The sequence below is a fragment of the Choloepus didactylus genome, chromosome 3 (genome assembly GCF_015220235.1).
Source record: "Choloepus didactylus isolate mChoDid1 chromosome 3, mChoDid1.pri, whole genome shotgun sequence".
Lineage (NCBI taxonomy): Eukaryota > Metazoa > Chordata > Mammalia > Pilosa > Megalonychidae > Choloepus > Choloepus didactylus.
Genome location: NC_051309.1, coordinates 222,700,171 through 222,715,836, shown reverse-complemented (window position 1 = coordinate 222,715,836; position 15,666 = coordinate 222,700,171). Strand labels below are relative to the sequence as shown.

The 15,666-nt window shown below is 39.8% G+C and overlaps 1 protein-coding gene across 5 annotated transcripts in view; it reads left to right on the top strand.

Moving 5' to 3' along the window:
• Positions 1–15,666, top strand: part of NSD3 (nuclear receptor binding SET domain protein 3) — a 140,996-nt gene that overhangs the window by 110,496 nt on the left and 14,834 nt on the right. The window lies entirely within an intron of this gene.

Sequence of the window (15,666 nt, the reverse complement as noted above, 5' to 3'; positions counted from 1 at the left end):
AGAACTTACAGGTGTATTCACTGAGGGGATATGGACCCAGTGGGAATGTAAAATTACTCTTGCCATTTTTATGCCCTTTTAAAAAATTACCTCTGTAATTAAAAAATACCATCTGAATAGTGAATACAAAAAAAGCTAGTACCAAGAGTGAAATTCTTCCTTCATCCCTTCAGTTCCTGGTCTCTTTGCCAGGGATCTAAGCGTTGTTTGGTATGTAGCCGGTTATAAACATAAACATATATACAAATACATATTCCTATAAATTGTAGGGTTTTTAAAAACATGTAAGTATGGTCAATATATATTATTCTTTGTTTAAACAGTCTGATTATATTCCATAGTAAGTCATACTATAATTGATTTAGCTATTTCTCAATAAAAGGATATATACATTATATTTTTTATATTATACATTCTTAGTCATCTGTATTTGTGCACCTATTTCTATGTGTTAGATTGCTTGAAGTGAAATATATTCATTTATCATATATTTATTAAGCATCTTCTTTATGCCAGATGCTATTCAAGGCACTTGGAAAGTAATAGTGAACAGGATACATGAAGCCCTTACCTTTACAGATCTGCTGGAGAGACAAAAGGATAAACATATATACAATGTTGAGCACCATTAAATGTTGTGAACAAAAATAAAGCCATAAAAAGGAATACCTGGTGACAGGGATTGCTCTTCTAACTTGGTTGGTCAGAGAAAGCCTGAGGAAGTCACATTTGACCTGAATGAGTGAGGGAGCAAGCCATGCAAATAAACACGGAGGAATAGCCTTCCAGACCAAAGGAGAATCAAGTTCACAGGCCTTAGCATGTTCCAGGAGAGGAGTAGACAAGGGGAGGAGTGGTAGGTGGGAGGTGAGTGGAGGGGTAGCCCTGGGATGGGGGATGTTTGGAGGATTTTGATAGGAAATGGCTTGATCTGACTTGGTGTATTAGTTTTCTATTGCAGCATAACAGTAGTATCACAGATTTAGCAACTTAACCATCGCAGTCTTATCATCTCACTATTTCTATGGGTTGGGAGTCCAGGTAAGGCCTAACTGTGTCCTCTGCTCAGAGTAACACAAGGCTGCAGCATGGTGTCAGCAGGGCTGGGTTCTCTGACAGCTTGACCAGGGAAGGAGTTCTTGCCCTGTTCGCACCCTGTTAGCAGAATACTGTTCTTTGCAGCTGTAGGTCTGAGAGCTTTAGGGTTTTCGTTTTTTGTTTTTTTTATTCTGCTGGCTGTTGGCCGGAAGCTACTCATGGTTTCTAGAGGCTACCCGCCTGCAGTTCCCCCTTGTTTCCTTACAGCCAAGGAGGAGTGAGAGAGGGGGGCTCTAGCAAGACTGATGTTCACAGGGTAACAAACCACATAATCACATATATCCCATTGTCTTTACTGTTGTTTGTTTTTTGTTTGTTTTGTTTCTTGTTTGTTTTGTTTCGTTTTGTTTTGGTTGGAAGCAAGTAGCAGGTCCCGCTCACACTCAGTGGGAAGAGATCACACAAGGGCTTGAACACCAGGAGGCAAGGGTCATGCTGACATCATAAGAGTCCATCTGCTACACTTGGGCTTCAGAAGGATAACTTTGGCTGTAGTATGGAGAATTTATGATAAGGGGGAAGAGTGATAAAAAGGAGACCATTAGTGTAGTCTGGGAAGGAGATTACCTTGGCTTAGACCACTAGAGTTGTAGTTGAACAGGGGAAAAGAGGTTGGATATCTGACATTTTGGATTTGGTAATGGATTGGATATGTGGGTTGGGTTGCTTTGTCAAAGGCCATCTACCTTTTTTTTTTTTAATGGAATTTTATTGAGATATATTATCTACCTTTTTTTAATGCAATTTGATTGAGATATGTTCACATACCATACAGTCATCAGAATTGTACAGCCAGTTCAGAGTATCATCATATAGTTGTGCATTTATCACCACAATCAATTTTTTGAACATTTTCATTAGTCCAAGAAATAAAAATGAAAATAAAAATAAAAGTATGAAAGAACACCTAAAACATCTCATATTCATTTTCCCCCCCTATTATTCATTTACTTTTTGTCCCCCTTTCTTCTAGTTACCTGTCCATACACTGAATAAAGGGAGTGTGGGCCACAAGGTTTTCACAATCACATGGTCACATTGTGTAAGCTATATAGTTAGACAGTTGTCTTTATGAATCAAGGATACTGGATTGCAGTTCAACAGTTTCATGTATTTCCTTCTAGCTATTCTAATACACTGAAAACTAAAAAAGGATATCTAAATAATGCATAAGAATAACCTCCAGAAAGACCTCGACTCCATTTGAAATCTCTCAGCCACTGGAACTTTGTTTTATTTCTCTTCCCCTTTTTGGTCAAGAAGGCTTTCTCAATCCCATGGTGCCGGGTCCAGGCTCATCCCCAGGAGTCATGTCCTGTGTTGCTGGGGAGATTTACACCCTTGGGAGTCATGTCCCATGAAGTGGGGAGGGCAGTGAGTTTACCTGCAGAGTTGGCTTAGAGAGAGAAGCTACATCTGAGCAAAAAAAGAGGTTCTCTGGGGGTGGCTCTTAAACAAAATTGTAAGTCGGCTTAGCCTCTCCTTTGCAGTAACGAGCTTCATAAGGGCAAGCCCCAAGATTGCGGATTGGCCCACTACAACAGTAGTCTCCGGTGCTTGCGAGAATATCAGGAATTCCTCAGGTGAGGAAGTTTAGTTATTTCCAATTTTTCCCAGTCCCTCAAGAGGGCTTTGCAAATGCTATTTATTCTCTGCCCAGCTTACTCTGGGATATATCAGGGTTTCATGCTAACCTGTACAAACCAACCAACTCTCACCCCCATTCAAGGTTTCATGTAATTATAGTGTTTGAGTAAACTGACCATACAAATTACATTACGTAGCATGCTACAGAAAGTACAGATTTTTACCAAATAAACATCAATTCCTTTCGTCTAACATAGAAATTAAAGTTTTAAAACACAGCCAGCGGGAGGTGGGGCAAGATGGCAGACTGGTGAGCTGTATGTTTTAGTTACTCCTCCAGGAAAGTAGGTAAAAAGCCAGGAACTGCGTGGACTGGACACCACAGAGCAATCTGTCTTTGGGCATACTTCATACAACACTCATGAAAACGTGGAACTGCTGAGATCAGCGAAATCTGTAAGTTTTTGCGGCCAGGGGACCCGCGCCCCTCCCTGCCAGGCTCAGTCCCGGGGGAGGAGGGGCTGTCAGCTCCGGGAAGGAGAAGGGAGAATTGCAGTGGCTGCTCTTATCGGAAACTCATTCTACTGATTCAAACTCCAACCATAGATAGACTGAGACCAGACACCAGAGACTCTGAGAGCAGCCAGCCCAGCAGAGAGGAGACAGGCATAGAAAAAAAACAACACGAAAAACTCCAAAATAAAAGCAGAGGATTTTTGGAGTTCTGGTGAACACAGAAAGGGGAAGGGCGGAGATCAGGCCTTGAGGCGCATATGCAAATCCCGAAGCAAAGCTGATCTCTCTGCCCTGTGCACCTTTCCTTAATGGCCCTGGTTGCTTTGTCTATTAGCATTTCAATAACCCATTAGATCTCTGAGGAGGGCCGTTTTTTGTTTTTTTGTTTTTTTGTTTTTGTTTTTTTTTTTTTTTAAATCCTTTTTGCTTTTTCTAAAACAATTACTCTAAGAAGCTCAATACAGAAAGCTTCAAAGAATTGCATTTTGGGCACGTCAAGTCAAGAGCAGAACTAAGAGAGCTCTGAGACAAAAGGCAATAATCCAGTGGCTGAGAAAATTCACTAAACAACACAACTTCCCAAGAAAAGGGGGGTGTCCGCTCACAGCCACCATCCTGGTGGACAGGAAACACTCCTGCCCATCGCCAGCCCCATAGCCCAGAGCTGCCCCAGACAACCCAGTGTGACGGAAGTGCTTCAAATAACAGGCACACACCACAAAACTGGGCGTGGACATTAGCCTTCCCTGCAACCTCAGCTGAATGTCCCAGAGCTGGGAAGGGGGAGCAGTGTGAATTAACAGAGCCCCATTCAGCCATCATTTGAGCAGACTGGGAGCCTCCCAACACAGCCCAGCAGCCCAGAACTGCCCTGGGGGGACGGCACTCACCTGTGACATAGCACAGTCATCCCTCAACAGAGGACCCGGGGTGCACAGCCTGGAAGAGGGGCCCACTTGCAAGTCTCAGGAGCCATACGCCAATACCAATACCAATACCACAGTTTGTCAGTGGCAGAGACAAACTGTGGCAGGACTGAACTGAAGGATTAGACTATTGCAGCAGCTTTAAAACTCTAGGATCATCAGGGAGATTTGATTGTTAGGGCCACCCCCCCTCCCCGACTGCCCAGAAACACGCCCCACATACAGGGCAGGCAACACCAACTACACACGCAAGCTTGGGACACCAATTGGGCCCCACAAGACTCACTCCCCCACTCACCAAAAAGGCTAAGCAGGGGAGATCTGGCTTGTGGAGAACAGGTGGCTCGTGGACGCCACCTGCTGGTTAGTTAGAGAAAGTGTACTCCACGAAGCTGTAGATCTGATAAATTAGAGATAAGGACTTCAGCTGGTCTACAAACCCTAAAAGAACCCTATCAAGTTCAGCAAATGCCACGAGGCCAAAAACAACAGAAAATTATAAAGCATATGAAAAAACCAGACGATATGGATAACCCAAGCCCAAGCACCCAAATCAAAAGACCAGAAGAGACACAGCACCTAGAGCAGCTACTCAAAGAACTAAAGATGAACAATGAGACCATAGTACGGGATATGAAGGAAATCAAGAAGACCCTAGAAGAGCATAAAGAAGACATTGCAAGACTAAATAAAAAAATGGATGATCTTATGGAAATTAAAGAAACTGTTGACCAAATTAAAAAGATTCTGGACACTCATAGTACAAGACTAGAGGAAGTTGAACAACGAATCAGTCACCTGGAAGATGACAGAATGGAAAATGAAAGCATAAAAGAAAGAATGGGGAAAAAAATTGAAAAACTCGAAATGGACCTCAGGGATATGATAGATAATATGAAACGTCCGAATATAAGACTCATTGGTGTCCCAGAAGGGGAAGAAAAGGGTAAAGGTCTAGGAAGGGTATTCAAAGAAATTGTTGGGGAAAACTTCCCAAATCTTCTAAACAACATAAATACACAAATCATAAATGCTCAGCGAACTCCAAATAGAATAAATCCAAAAAAACCCACTCCGAGACATATACTGATCACACTGTCAAACATAGAAGAGAAGGAGCAAGTTCTGAAAGCAGCAAGAGAAAAGCAATTCACCACATACAAAGGAAACAGCATAAGACTAAGTAGTGACTACTCAGCAGCCACCATGGAGGCAAGAAGGCAGTGGCACGATATATTTAAAATTCTGAGAGAGAGGAATTTCCAGCCAAGAATACTTTATCCAGCAAAGCTCTCCTTCAAATTTGAGGGAGAGCTTAAATTTTTCACAGACAAAGAAATGCTGAGAGAATTTGCTAACAAGAGACCTGCCCTACTGGAGATACTAAAGGGAGCCCTACAGACAGAGAAACAAAGACAGGACAGAGAGACTTGGAGAAAGGTTCAGTACTAAAGAGATTCGGTATGGGTACAATAAAGGATATTAATAGAGAGAGGGAAAAATATGGCAAACATAATCCAAAGGATAAGATGGCCGATTCAAGAAATGCCTTCACGGTTTTAACGTTGAATGTAAATGGATTAAACTCCCCAATTAAAAGATATAGATTCGCAGAATGGATCAAAAAAAATGAACCATCAATATGTTGCATACAAGAGACTCATCTTAGACACAGGGACACAAAGAAACTGAAAGTGAAAGGATGGAAAAAAATATTTCATGCAAGCTACAGCCAAAAGAAAGCAGGTGTAGCAATATTAATCTCAGATAAAATAGACTTCAAATGCAGGGATGTTTTGAGAGACAAAGAAGGCCACTACATACTAATAAAAGGGGCAATTCAGCAAGAAGAAATAACAATCGTAAATGTCTATGCACCCAATCAAGGTGCCACAAAATACATGAGAGAAACATTGGCAAAACTAAAGGAAGCAATTGATGTTTCCACAATAATTGTGGGAGACTTCAACACATCACTCTCTCCTATAGATAGATCAACCAGACAGAAGACCAATAAGGAAATTGAAAACCTAAACAATCTGATAAATGAATTAGATTTAACAGACATCTACAGGACATTACATCCCAAATCACCAGGATACACATACTTTTCTAGTGCTCACGGAACTTTCTCCAGAATAGATCATATGCTGGGACATAAAACAAGCCTCAATAAATTTAAAAAGATTGAAATTATTCAAAGCACATTCTCTGACCACAATGGAATACAATTAGAAGTCAATAACCATCAGAGACTTAGAAAATTCACAAATACCTGGAGGTTAAACAACACACTCCTAAACAATCAGTGGGTTAAAGAAGAAATAGCAAGAGAAATTGCTAAATATATAGAGACGAATGAAAATGAGAACACAACATACCAAAACCTATGGGATGCAGCAAAAGCAGTGCTAAGGGGGAAATTTATAGCACTAAATGCATATATTAAAAAGGAAGAAAGAGCCAAAATCAAAGAACTAATGGATCAACTGAAGAAGCTAGAAAATGAACAGCAAACCAATCCTAAACCAAGTACAAGAAAAGAAATAACAAGGATTAAAGCAGAAATAAATGACATAGAGAACAAAAAAACAATAGAGAAGATAAATATCACCAAAAGTTGGTTCTTTGAGAAGATCAACAAGATTGACAAGCCCCTAGCTAGACTGACAAAATCAAAAAGAGAGAAGACCCATATAAACAAAATAATGAATGAAAAAGGTGACATAACTGCAGATCCTGAAGAAATTAAAAAAATTATAAGAGGATATTATGAACAACTGTATGGCAACAAACTGGATAATGTAGAAGAAATGGACAATTTCCTGGAAACATATGAACAACCTAGACTGACCAGAGAAGAAATAGAAGACCTCAACCAACCCATCACAAGCAAAGAGATCCAATCAGTCATCAAAAATCTTCCCACAAATAAATGCCCAGGGCCAGATGGCTTCACAGGGGAATTCTACCAAACTTTCCAGAAAGAACTGACACCAATCTTACTCAAACTCTTTCAAAACATTGAAAAAAATGGAACACTACCTAACTCATTTTATGAAGCTAACATCAATCTAATACCAAAACCAGGCAAAGATGCTACAAAAAAGGAAAACTACCGGCCAATCTCCCTAATGAATATAGATGCAAAAATCCTCAACAAAATACTTGCAAATCGAATCCAAAGACACATTAAAAAAATCATACACCATGACCAAGTGGGGTTCATTCCAGGCATGCAAGGATGGTTCAACATAAGAAAAACAATCAATGTATTACAACACATTAAAAACTCGAAAGGGAAAAATCAATTGATCATCTCAATAGATGCTGAAAAAGCATTTGACAAAATCCAACATCCCTTTTTGATAAAAACACTTCAAAAGTTAGGAATTGAAGGAAACTTCCTCAACATGATAAAGAGCATATATGAAAAACCCACAGCCAGCATAGTACTCAATGGTGAGAGACTGAAAGCCTTCCCTCTAAGATCAGGAACAAGACAAGGATGCCCGCTGTCACCACTGTTATTCAACATTGTGCTGGAAGTGCTAGCCAGGGCAATCCGGCAAGACAAAGAAATAAAAGGCATCCAAATTGGAAAAGAAGAAGTAAAACTGTCATTGTTTGCAGATGATATGATCTTATATCTAGAAAACCCTGAGAAATCAACGATACACCTACTAGAGCTAATAAACAAATTTAGCAAAGTAGCGGGATACAAGATTAATGCACATAAGTCAGTAATGTTTCTATATGCTAGAAATGAACAAACTGAAGAGACACTCAAGAAAAAGATACCATTTTCAATAGCAACTAAAAAAATCAAGTACCTAGGAATAAAGTTAACCAAAGATGTAAAAGACCTATACAAAGAAAACTACATAACTCTACTAAAAGAAATAGAAGGGGACCTTAAAAGATGGAAAAATATTCCATGTTCCTGGATAGGAAGGCTAAATGTCATTAAGATGTCAATTCTACCCAAACTCATCTACAGATTCAATGCAATCCCAATCAAAATTCCAACAACCTACTTTGCAGACTTGGAAAAGCTAGTTATCAAATTTATTTGTAAAGGGAAGATGCCTCGAATTGCTAAAGACACTCTAAAAAAGAAAAACGAAGTGGGAGGACTTACACTCCCTGACTTTGAAGCTTATTATAAAGCCACAGTTGCCAAAACAGCATGGTACTGGCACAAAGATAGACATATAGATCAATGGAATCGAATTGAGAATTCAGAGATAGACCCTCAGATCTATGGCCGACTGATCTTTGATAAGGCCCCCAAAGTCACCGAACTGAGCCATAATGGTCTTTTCAACAAATGGGGCTGGGAGAGTTGGATATCCATATCCAAAAGAATGAAAGAGGACCCCTACCTCACCCCCTACACAAAAATTAACTCAAAATGGACCAAAGATCTCAATATAAAAGAAAGTACCATAAAACTCCTAGAAGATAATGTAGGAAAACATCTTCAAGACCTTCTATTAGGAGGCCACTTCCTAGACTTTACACCCAAAGCACAAGCAACAAAAGAGAAAATAGATAAATGGGAACTCCTCAAGCTTAGAAGTTTCTGCACCTCAAAGGAATTTCTCAAAAAGGTAAAGAGGCAGCCAACTCAATGGGAAAAAATTTTTGGAAACCATGTATCTGACAAAAGACTGATATCTTGCATATACAAAGAAATCCTACAACTCAATGACAATAGTACAGACAGCCCAATTATAAAATGGGCAAAAGATATGAAAAGACAGTTCTCTGAAGAGGAAATACAAATGGCCAAGAAACACATGAAAAAATGTTCAGCTTCACTAGCTATTAGAGAGATACAAATTAAGACCACAATGAGATACCATCTAACACCGGTTAGAATGGCTGCCATTAAACAAACAGGAAACTACAAATGCTGGAGGGGATGTGGAGAAATTGGAACTCTTATTCATTGTTGGTGGGACTGTATAATGGTTCAGCCACTCTGGAAGTCAGTCTGGCAGTTCCTTAGAAAACTAGATATAGAGCTACCATTCGATCCAGCGATTGCACTTCTCGGTATATACCCGGAAGATCGGAAAGCAGTGACACGAACAGATATCTGCACGCCAATGTTCATAGCAGCATTATTCACAATTGCCAAGAGATGGAAACAACCCAAATGTCCTTCAACAGATGAGTGGATAAATAAAATGTGGTATATACACACGATGGAATACTACGCGGCAGTAAGAAGGAACGATCTGGTGAAACATATGACAACATGGATGAACCTTGAAGACATAATGCTGAGCGAAATAAGCCAGGCACAAAAAGAGAAATATTATATGCTACCACTAATGTGAACTTTGAAAAATGTAAAACAAATGGTTTATAATGTAGAATGTAGGGGAACTAGCAGTAGAGAGCAATTAAGGAAGGGGGAACAATAATCCAAGAAGAACAGATAAGCTATTTAACGTTCTGGGGATGCCCAGAAATGACTATGGTCTGTTAATTTCTGATGGATGTAGTAGGAACAAGTTCACTGAAATGTTGCTATATTATGTAACTTTCTTGGGGTAAAGTAGGAACATGTTGGAAGTTAAGCAGTTATCTTAGGTTAGTTGTCTTTTTCTTACTCCCTTGTCATGGTCTCTTTGAAATGTTCTTTTATTGTATGTTTGTTTTCTTTTTAACTTTTTTTTCATACAGTTGATTTAAAAAAGAAGGGAAAGTTAAAAAAAAAAAGAAAAAGAAAAAAGACAAACAAGGAAAAAAAAAAAAAAGATGTAGTGCCCCCTTGAGGAGCCTGTGGAGAATGCAGGGGTATTCGCCTACCCCACCTCCATGGTTGCTAACATGACCACAGACATAGGGGACTGGTGGTTTGATGGGTTGAGCCCTCTACCATAAGTTTTACCCTTGGGAAGACGGTTGCTGCAAAGGAGAGGCTAGGCCTCCCTGTATTTGTGCCTAAGAGTCTCCTCCTGAATGCCTCTTTGTTGCCCAGATGTGGCCCTCTCTCTCTGGCTAAGCCAACTTGAAAGGTGAAATCACTGCCCTCCCCCCTACGTGGGATCAGACACCCAGGGAAGTGAATCTCCCTGGCAACGTGGAATATGACTCCCGGGGAGGAATGTAGACCCGGCATCGTGGGATGGAGAACATCTTCTTGACCAAAAGGGGGATGTGAAAGGAAATGAAATAAGCTTCAGTGGCAGAGAGACTCCAAAACGAGCCGAGAGATCACTCTGGTGGGCACTCTTACGCACACTTTAGACAACCTTTTTTAGGTTCTAAAGAATTGGGGTAGCTGGTGGTGGATATCTGAAACTATTAAACTACAACCCAGAACCCATGAATCTCGAAGACAGTTGTATAAAAATGTAGCTTATGAGGGGTGACAGTGGGATTGGGAATGCCATAAGGACCAAACTCCACTTTGTCTAGTTTATGGATGGATGTGTAGAAAAGTAGGGGAAGCAAACAGACAAAGGTACCCAGTGTTCTTTTTTACTTCAATTGCTCTTTTTCACTCTAATTATTATTCTTGTTATTTTTGTGTGTGTGCTAATGAAGGTGTCAGGGATTGATTTAGGTGATGAATGTACAACTATGTAATGGTACTGTAAACAATCGAAAGTACAATTTGTTTTGTATGACTGCGTGGTATGTCAATATATCTCAATAAAATGATGATTTAAAAAAAAAAAAAAAAAAGTAAAAAAAAAAAAAAAAACACAGCCAGCATCATCCTTTTTACCCTTTAGTCTGGTTTACCTTAGGTCTAATCAAGTCCATTTCATTCATATCTCTAATTGAAGTCTGATCTCTCTTTCAGCTTTTTAAACATTTGCTGTATGGGGTAATGCTGACATTCATAGCTGCCAAACTCTGGCTCCGAGATACCTGAAGTTATAGGGACTGACCCATTCATCATCTCAGAATTTAGAAATAACCATTACAACTCATGAATAGAGGTGACAGCTGTAAGAGCTTACAATCTAGGAACCTTTACCATAAGCCTTCCCTTGATAATCTATGCTCTCAAAGTCAATTCTCAGAGTTGGCACATTATAGTTAGTCCATATTAGTGAGGCATTATACTGTTTGCCTTTTCAATTCTGGCTTGTTTCACTCGACATACTGTCCTAAGGTCGATTCACCTAGGTGCATACCTCACTAATTCATTTCTTCTTGTCGCCACTCAGTATTCCATTGTATGTATATACCACAGTTGTGAATATGGCTGCCATAGACACCAGTGTACAATGTCCACTCATATCCCTGCTCTCACTTCTTCCAAGTATATACCCAATAAAGGGGTTGCAGGACCATATGGCAATTCCAGCATTAGCTTTCTGTGGAACCACCACACTGTCCTCCAGCTGGGCTGTGCCTTTCTACTTCCCTACCAACATTGCTCTCACATCCTTCTCTCCACACTTTCTCCAGCACTTGTATCCCTCTGTTTATTTTTTAAGTTTTTTTCACACACCATATAATCCACCCTAAGTAAACTGATTCCCATTATAATCACATAATTATGCATTCACCACCAAAAAATACTTATGCAGACATTTCTAACTCTTCCCCAAAGAGGAAAAGGAAGGGAAAAAAAATGAAGAATAAGAATATAGAATACAAAACATTGCACACTGATGTTCCTAGCAGAAATGTTCACAATTGCCAAGAGGTGGAATCAACCTAAATGTCCTACTCAGATGAGTGAATCAACAAAATGTGGTACATACACATGATGGAATACTACACAGCAGTGAGAAAGAATGAGATTGAGAAGCGTATGACAACTTGGATGAACCTTGAGGACATAATGTTGAGTGAAATAAGTCAGATACAAAAAGAGACATTGTATGTTACCATTAATGTGAACTCTGTGAAAAATGTAAAACAAGCATCTTATATTGTAGAATATAGGGGACTAGAGATAGACAGCAGCTAGTGAAAGGGAAATGATACTCTAATAAGAACAGATAAGATATTGAGGGTAATAGTGATATGAGAATGCTCAGGAATGACTATGGTTCGTTAATTTTCTTGTGGTATGGTAGGAGCATATTGGAAGCAATGAAATTATTTTAGGATATTTGTTTTTCTTATTCCTTTGTTTTGTTTGGAAATGCATTTTTTTAATTTTTTGATAAATAAAGTTAATTCAAAAATACAAGAGAGAGAAAAAAAAAATAAAAATAAAACACAATGAAAGGTCAGGCAACATCACCACCACCAAGAATCCCATATCGCTCCTTTATATCCCCCAGTAGACATTTAGCTTTAGTATATTGCTTTTGTTACATTTAAAGGAAGCATCTTACAATGTTACCAATAACTATAGATTCTAGTTTGTGTTGATTGTATTTTTTCCCCTACACCATCCAATTTTCAACACCTTGCAATGTTAACATTCATTTGTTCTCCCTCTTTTAAAAACTTTCTTATATTTATACATTTAACCACCATCATTGACCACTCTAGGTTTTGCTGTTACACAATCCCAGTCTTTATCTTCTATCTTTCCTTCTGGTATCATACATGCTCCTAACCTTCCTCTTTCAACCATACTCACAGTAATCTTTGTTCAGAGTACTTGCAATATTGTGCTACCATCACATCCATTTCTGGATTTATACAGTCAATCCTGTTTACCCTTATGTACTCCTTAGCATCAATTACCCAATTTCTAACCTCTTTCTATCTCCTGATAACCTGTGTTCTCAACTTTAACTCTCAAATTTTGCTCATCAATGTTAGTATGTATTAGTTAGTCCATAGAGTACCCATCCTTTTGTTTCCAGCTAATTTCACTCAACGTAATGTCTACTGATTTTGACTTTTGGAATTTAATGTCATATTTTATTTTCCCTCTCTCTCTTTTTACTCTCACTGATTGTCTTCATTTCTACTCTCTTCTCCAAACCCCTCTCCCTTCTATCTTTTCCTATCTGCCTGTAGTGCTCCCTTTACTATTTCTTGTAGAGCAGTTCTCTTGTTCACAAACTCTCTCAATGTCTGTTTGTCTGAAAATATTTTAAACCCTCATTTCTGAAGGACAGTTTTGTCTGGTATATTATTCTTGGTTGGCAGATTTTCTTTCAAAGTATTTTAAATATATCATGCCACCCCCTTCTGGCCTCCATGGTTTCTACTGAGAAATCCACACATAATGTTACCGAACTTCTCTTGTATGTGATGGATTGCTTTTCTCTTGCTGCTTTCAGAATTCTCCATTTGTCTTTGACTTTTGATAATCTTATTATTAAGTGTCTTGGTGTGGGTCTATTCAGATCTATTCTGTTTGGTGCACTCTGCACTACTTGGATCTGCAATTTTGTGTCTTTCATGAGAAATGGGAAATTTTCAGTGATTATTTCCTCCATTATTGTTTCTGCCCCTTTCGCCTTCTCCTTTCTTTCTGGGACACCCATGACACATATATTCATGCACTTCATGTTGTCATTCAGTTCCCTGAGACCCTGCTCATATTTTTCTGTTCTTTTCCCTATCTTTTCTTTTGTGTATAGGATTTCAGCTGTTCTGTTCTCCAGTTCATGAATCCTTTCTTTTGCCTCTTCAAATCTGTTGTATGACTCCATTGAGTTTTTTATCTCTTCTGTTGTGCCTTTCATTCCCATAAGTTCTACCAATTTTTTTTTTCAAGCGTCCTAGTTTTTCCTTACATTCGCCCAGTGCCGCCTTTATATCCTTCATCTCTTTTGCCATATCTTCCCTCAACTCATTGATTTGATTTTTGAATTGATTTAGGAGATTTGTTTGATTTATAATTCATTGTTTCAATTCCTGTATCTCATTTGAAGTGTGAGTTTGTTCCTATGGGCCATATCTTCATTTTTCCTAATGTGACTCATAATTTTTTGTTGTCTGGGCATTTGGTTTCCTTGATTACCCCAATCCGATTTGCCCAGACAAGATGGGTCCAGGTCTCAGGAGGAGGATGAGACCCAGAAGATTGTCAGACTTTCCTGTGAGGCCTCTGGACTCTGCTTTTCCTATCCTTCCCAGCAGGTGGTGCTTGTCTGTTTGCAGCTCCCCACTGCTGTAAAGAGGTGTGGTGCCTTTAATTCTCAGTAGACCCTGTCCTGGCCAGGGGCCCAGGGTGTCAGAAGCCAAGCTTAAGTTGTTTCTGGTTCTCCCACCCCCATCCCCAGGCCCTGGGTCTGTATTCTCTGAGGGAGGGCAGCCACTTGAGCTGGGCCCCACCCCCCCCCTTCTTAGGGAAGATACACCCTTTAGGGAGTTATCTTGTACACTTAAATTCCCCCTTTGTCTCTCTGACTCTCTTAACTCCACCCTTGGCCTAGGTCAGGGCTGACAATTGAAAATGCCTGAGGCATTCTCTTGTGAGCTACTTGGAATGGGAGAGAAAAAAAGGAAAAAAAGAGAAACGCCTTTCTGAGCCAGTCCCCAACCCCCTGTTTTGCTGGTCAACTGGTGTCGGTACCCAGTTCTCTGTGCCCCTTTTCTTGGGACACAGTAGTTTTCCAGTATCCTGAGCTCAGCCGTCTCCAAAAGCCTCTGCTTTGATTGATTGATTGATTGATTTTTCCGTCAGCCCCACCTCCTCTCTGCTGGGAGGGACCTCAGTTTCCATTAATGCTTGCTCCAGGTTTATCTATACTTGTAGCTTGTATTCTGTACTCCAAATTTGTTAATTAAAACTGCATTTGGAGCTTGGTTGAGTTACTGTGCCTTGCTCCAGGTAGCCTGCTTCTTTTTCCCACAGTAAAGGTTTCTAACTCAGCCTGCCATGTTGGTGGGGGAGGGGCGCCAGCTCCACAATTTGGGGAGCTTTACTTATAGTTCTCTGCTGCGATCTCAGCTGCTCCACCCATTCCAGGCTGGTGTACGACTGTGTTCAGTCACAGATGTCCCCCAACAATTGTTCCAGACTATTTGCTAGTTGTTTTTGCTATTCACTAGTTGCTCTAGAGGACTAACTAAATTCCATACCTCTCTTGCTGCCATCTTGCCCCACCTCCTCTAAAATAGTACTGTCTTTACAATGGTATCAAGTTTATGGGATTTGTATGTCTTATGTCTGATATCAGCACTTTAACTTTTCTATATTCACTTTTTCAAAGAATAAATATAAACCCTGTTAAATGTTTTTCAAGCTTTTAATGCCATAGAACTATTTCTGCAAATGGAATGTTACCTTGAATCCCAAGGTGTGAAAAAGAAGTGGAGCCGATTTGTTTGAAACTCTCTTCTGTGTAGGTTTCCATTAAAGATGATTTGCCATAACATAGTTAATTAAGTATGGTAACACTAGGTGGCAGTGCACCCAAGATGGCAATGCAATCCTCTACCCTTGAAGGCAATGACACTGTATAATAGGGCAAAGCATTGTTCATCAGCTGATATCAGAGTCCAAGCTGGATGCATGAGCAGTTAAGGCTGTCAGTGCACAGTGCACAGTATACGGACATGCAGAGCTGTTCTGGGTCCTTCAGGGAAAGTGCTAGAAGGAAAACATGGAGAGAATGAACCATTCTTTTACACTATTGCAATCATA